The 5,622-nt window shown below is 49.9% G+C and overlaps 1 non-coding gene across 1 annotated transcript; it reads right to left on the bottom strand.

Annotated features, from left to right (window-relative positions):
* Positions 1 to 5,124: 5,124 nt before the first annotated feature.
* TRNAG-ACC lies at positions 5,125 to 5,195 on the bottom strand. The gene has a single exon. It is a non-coding gene; the product is annotated as a tRNA-Gly (tRNA).
* Positions 5,196 to 5,622: the final 427 nt, after the last annotated feature.

Consider the following 5,622-nt stretch of genomic DNA (forward strand, 5'->3'; position numbering starts at 1 on the left):
ATCCCCATTTTACAGATGAGGTAACTGAGGCTCAGAGAAGTTAAGTGACTTGCCCAAGGTCACACAGCAGACCTGTGGCGGAGCCGGGATTCGAACCCATGACCTCTGACTCCAAAGCCCGGGCTCTTTCCACTGAGCCACGCTGCTTCGTGGAGTGTAGATTTAGAGTGTAGAGTGTAGAGTGTAGATGCTTCACTTAGTCCCAGCCCAGTTGAGCTGACCTGAGGAGGGATGGTCTGGTAATGAAAACTGGGTGGGGGCAGTAACCCCTTCCCCTTGCAGCTCAGCTCCCCTGATTCTGTGACCCTTTGAAAGAGAGCCAGGAATGCTCTTTAGATGGTGATGATGATGACGACATTTATTAAGCGCTTACTATGTGCAAAGCACTGTTCTAAGTGCTGGGGAGTTTACAAGGCGATCAGGTTGTCCCACAGGGGGCTCACAGTCTTAACCCCTATTTTACAGATGAGGTAACTGAGGCACAGAGAAGTGAAGTGACCTGCCCCAGGTCACACAGCAGACAATTGCCAGAGCCGGGATTTGAACCCATGACCTCTGTCTTCAAAGCCTGTGCTCTTTCCACTGAGCCACGCTGCTTCTCTGAGGAGGAGATGAGCCTTCAATAAGCACATCTTATTGCTTATTCAATAACGTGAAGCAGCATGGCGTAGTGGATAGAGCGTGGACCCAGGATTCAGAAGGAGCTGGCTTCTAATCCTGGCTCCACCACTTGTCTGCTGTGTGACCTTGGCCAAGTCACTTGGTGGTCTTCTGGGCCAACAGGGAGAGCAATGATCCAATTTATCCAAGGAGAGCCAAGCTCCGGGGGAGCAGTCAGTCAGTCAATTGTATTTATTTAGCGCGTACTGTGTGCAGAGCACTGTACTAAGCGCTTGGGAGAGTACCATACAATGATAAATAGATACATTCCCAGCCCATAATGAGTTTACAGTCTAGAGGGGGAGACAGACATTGATATAAATAAATTACAGATATGTACATAAGTACTATGGGGCTGGGAGGGAGGGTGAATAAAGGGAGCAAGCCAGGGGAATGAAGAAGGGAGTGGGAGAAGAGGAAAGGAGGGCTTAATCAGGGAAGGCCTCTCGGCGGAGATGAGCCTTCAATAAGCACATCTTATTGCTTATTCAATAACGTGAAGCAGCATGGCGTAGTGGATAGAGCATGCTGGAGCTGGCTTCTAATCCTGGCTCCACCACTTGTCTGCTGTGTGACCTTGGCCAAGTCACATCACTTCTCTGCGCCTCAGTTACCTCATCTATACAGTGGGGATTGAGACTGTGAGCCCCATGTAGGACAGGGACTGTGACCAACCCGATTTCCTTGTATCCAACTGGCACATAGTAAGCACTTTACAAATTCCATAATTATTAGTAATCTTTGTCATGGGGGAGAGTAGTGGTCTGTAGACGTTTAGGCCCGTGCGCTATCCACTAGACCACACTGCTTCCAGCTCCTGAAGCTCAATATGCCCCACCACCATGGCGTTGGAGAGAGTGTGCCAATTTCAGGATGGTCATTTTCCCTCTCACCAGGTAATTTCCTTCCTGTGCACACACCCTCAACTCTACCTATACCCTTCCAGAGAAGCAGCGTGGCTCATTGGAAAGAGCCTGGGCTTTGGAGTCAGAGGTCATGGGTTCAAATCCCTGCTCCACCAATTGTCAGCTGTGTGACTTTGGGCAAGTCACTTAACTTCTCTGGGCCTCAGTTACCCCATCTGTAAAATAGGGATTAATGCTGTGAGCCCCACATGGGACAACCTGATCACCTGATCTCCGCAACATTGCCAAGATCCGCCCTTTCCTCTCCATCCAAACTGCTACCCTGCTCATTCAAGCTCTCATCCTATCCCGTCTGGACTACTGCACTAGCCTTCTCTCGGATCTCCCATCCTCGTGTCTCTCTCCACTTCAATCCATACTTCATGCTGCTGCCCGGATTATCTTTGTCCAGAAACGCTCTGGACATATTACTCCCCTCCTCAAAAACCTCCAATGGCTACCGATCAATCTGCGCATCAGGCAGAAACTCCTCACCCTGGGCTTCAAGGCTGTCCATCACCTCGCCCCCTCCTACCTCACCTCCCTTCTCTCCTTCTCCAGCCCAGCCCGCACCCTCCGCTCCTCCACCACTAATCTCCTCACTGTACCTCGCTCTCGCCTGTCCCGCCATCGACCCCCTGGCCCACGTCATCCCCCGGGCCTGGAATGCCCCTCCCTCTGCCCATCCGCCAAGCTAGCTCTCTTCCTCCCTTCAAGGCCCTACTGAGAGCTCACCTCCTCCAGGAGGCCTTCCCAGACTGAGCCCCTTCCTTCCTCTCCCCCTCGTCCCCCTCTCCATCCCCCCGTCTTACCTCCTTCCCTTCCCCACAGCACCTGTATATATGTATATATGTTTGTACATATTTATTACTCTATTTATTTATTTATTTTACTTGTACATATCTATTCTATTTATTTTATTTTGTTAATATGTTTGGTTTTGTTCTCTGTCTCCCCTTTCTAGACTGTGAGCCCACTGTTGGGTAGGGACTGTCTCTATATGTTGCCAACTTGTACTTCCCAAGTGCTTAGTACAGTGCTCTGCACACAGTAAGCACTCAATAAAAACAATTGATTGATTGATTGATTAATAGAAGCAAATATTCCAGGATGAAACACTGGGATAAATCAGAATAGATCATTGAGTGCCCTGCCCCCTGATCAAATGGAAAAATTGGCATCTCTGGAGTTAAGTGCGGTGGAGCACCATAAATATTGGGGGCAGGGCGGGGCTGGTCAAATGGTTTTAATTTACCTGCAAGGCTGTAATAAAATCTAAACCCGAGCTAATGATCTCGTTCAGCATCCCGAATGAAGTCATTTCTCCTCTCTACGCCTTGACTTCTCCCCTTGTAAATTAAGGATAATAATATTTGCCACCCACCTCTCTGCCATCACTTCGGAATGATTAATGATCTAATCACAACTGGAAGCCCCTTTGAGATCCTCAGGTAAAGAGGGATATTCTTCTTGCCATCATTAGCACCGCAGCCCGGAGTCAAGGCTGGTTTTGTAGTAAGACGGCAGGGCGACGGGAAAGGGAGAGGTGGCTTCACGTCGGTTTTTGCTGCCAATGTCTGGGCATGGGATTGGGGGCCTGGTGAAGAAAGAAGGAGCATTAATGAGGAGACAGGCATGGGCCAGGGCCCACAAGAATTGGATGCGGGCAGCTATCACCAACCAGCAACGCCAATGTCAGCGTATCTGCAGCACATTTTTAAAGATGGGTCAGCAGGCCATGAGCTGATCATGGATTTTCTTTTTTTCTTTATTTATTTTGCTTACTGGCAAATTTGGGGTTTGGAGCATTGGCAGGCAGCTGCTGTGAAATCGTCAGGTTCGAGAGAAGAGGCCGGGCGGACAGAGGCATCGGTCTCGCCTGTGACAAGTCGCCCAGTCAGCCCATCCTGTTGTTTTCCCATTGGCCAGGGATGGGGGTGGGAAGTTGATCGGAGCGGCGGCTCACAGGGAGCGTGGACGTTTGTCATTGTGGCCCTGCTGCCCGGGACTCTGGCAGGCGCCAACAGGGGTTAAGAGCAAATCAATTTTCCATTTTTCAAAACTGTTCAACTGAGTCATCACCGCAGAGTCTCCCTGGGGCCAGGGGGGAGGCGGCAGCAGCGGGTACCCACCACTCTATATGGAGGGTGACGGACAGTGGTGGGGAGGGGAGAGCATTACTCCTTCAGCTGGCAATAAGAGTAATTCTGGAATTCGTTAAATGCTTACTATGTGCCAGGCGCTGTATTAGGCCTGGGGTGGATACAAGTGAATCGGGTTGGACACAGTCTGTGTCCCACATGGGACTCACAGTCTCAATCCCCAGTTTACAGATGAGGTAACTGAGGCACAGAGAAGTGAAGTGACTTGCCCAAGATCACACAGCAGACAAGTGGCAGAGCCGGGTTTGGAACCTATGACCCTCTGACACCCAGGCCTGTGCTCTGTCCACTATACCCTGCATTCCCTGACAGCATTATGAACTTCACTTCTGGGTGAAACTATGATGCGTCACCCTGTATTCCATGCCCTGCTCTGGCCCAACTGTCGATCACACATTCTCCGCCTGCCATCCCTATCTACCCACCTTCCAGCAGCATTTTAAACTTCCATTCCTGCCATTCCCCTGTACGCCATCTGCAGACTCAGTTACGGGTAAAATACCCCCCCGCCCCATTGCAGGTTGGGGGTGAGGGGAAACCCGTGAGTATTGAAGGGATTAGAGGAATTTGAGTTTAGGGGTGTAAAGGGGAGCCATGAGAAATGGAGGTTTAGAAAATGTCAGAGAGAGCACTGGCTCTGCTCACAAGGCGTTTACAATCTAAGGAGGACACATGCAGATTAAATTATTTCCTAACAGTGGTAGCAGGAGGGAGAAGAACAAAGAAAAATTAGGCAGTAAAGTAAATCTGACCAGTTTAAATATCAGAATAAATCAGAATTAATTGAATGTGCCATGGCTGTTGGGTTGAGGCAGTTTGGGGTGCTGGAGATTCATTAGGGAAGACTTCCAAGAGGAGGTGGGATTGGGGAAGGGTTTTGGAGGTGGAATGATTCAGGAACTGATTGTCCAGGACACCAGCAAGAGGAAAGGACACTGACCTCCGGCGTGGGACCTCTTGATCCCCCCATCACCACCACACACATCCTAGGACTTCCCTGGACTGTGACCATGCCCAATTGGAGTTCCTTGGGGCCACTAAACCTCTACATGAATGGCCCAAGGAACCCAGGGGGCCCTGCATTCAGCTGTGACCCGGGCCCCTGTGGGCTATTCATTAATTCTTTCATTCAATCGTATTTATTGAGCACTTACTTTGTGCACAGCACTGTACTAAGCACTTGGGAAGTACAATTTGGCAACATATAGAGACGGTCCCTACCCAACAGTGGGCTCACAGTCTAGAAGGGGGAGACAAAGAACAAAACAAAACATATTAACAAAATAAAATAAATAGAACAAATATGTACAAATAAAATAGAGTAATAAATACATATAAACAGGCGCTGTGGGGAGGGGAAGGAGGTAAGGCAGGGGGGAGGGGGAGGAAACATCTATTGCATCAGCCAGGAATTGAACCCGGGCCTCCCGCGTGGTAGGCGAGAATTCTACCACTGAACCACCAATGCTCACATTCTTTTAGCCTGGGCCTGGACAGCCTCCTCTGGCTTCATCTGTCATGAGTTCTAATCCCCACTCCACCACTTGTCTGTTGTGTGACCTTGAGCAAGTCACTTCACTTCTCCGTGCCTCAGTTGGAGAAGCAGCGTGGCTCAGTGTAAAGAACACGGGCTGTGGAGTCAGAGGTCATGTGTTCAAATTCTGGCTCCGCCAACTGTCAGCTGTGTGACTTTGGGGAAGTCACTTAACTTCTCCATGCCTCAGTTACCTCATCTGTAAAATGGGGATTAAAGCTGTGAGCCCCCCGTGGGACAACCTGATCACCTGCCAATTGTCAGCTGTGTGACTTTGGGCAAGTCACTTCACTTCTCTGGGCCTCAGTTCCCTCATCTGTAAAATGGGGGTTAAGACTGTGTGCCCCCCGTGGGACAACCG

This window comes from Tachyglossus aculeatus, chromosome 7 (assembly GCF_015852505.1).
Source record: "Tachyglossus aculeatus isolate mTacAcu1 chromosome 7, mTacAcu1.pri, whole genome shotgun sequence".
Lineage (NCBI taxonomy): Eukaryota > Metazoa > Chordata > Mammalia > Monotremata > Tachyglossidae > Tachyglossus > Tachyglossus aculeatus.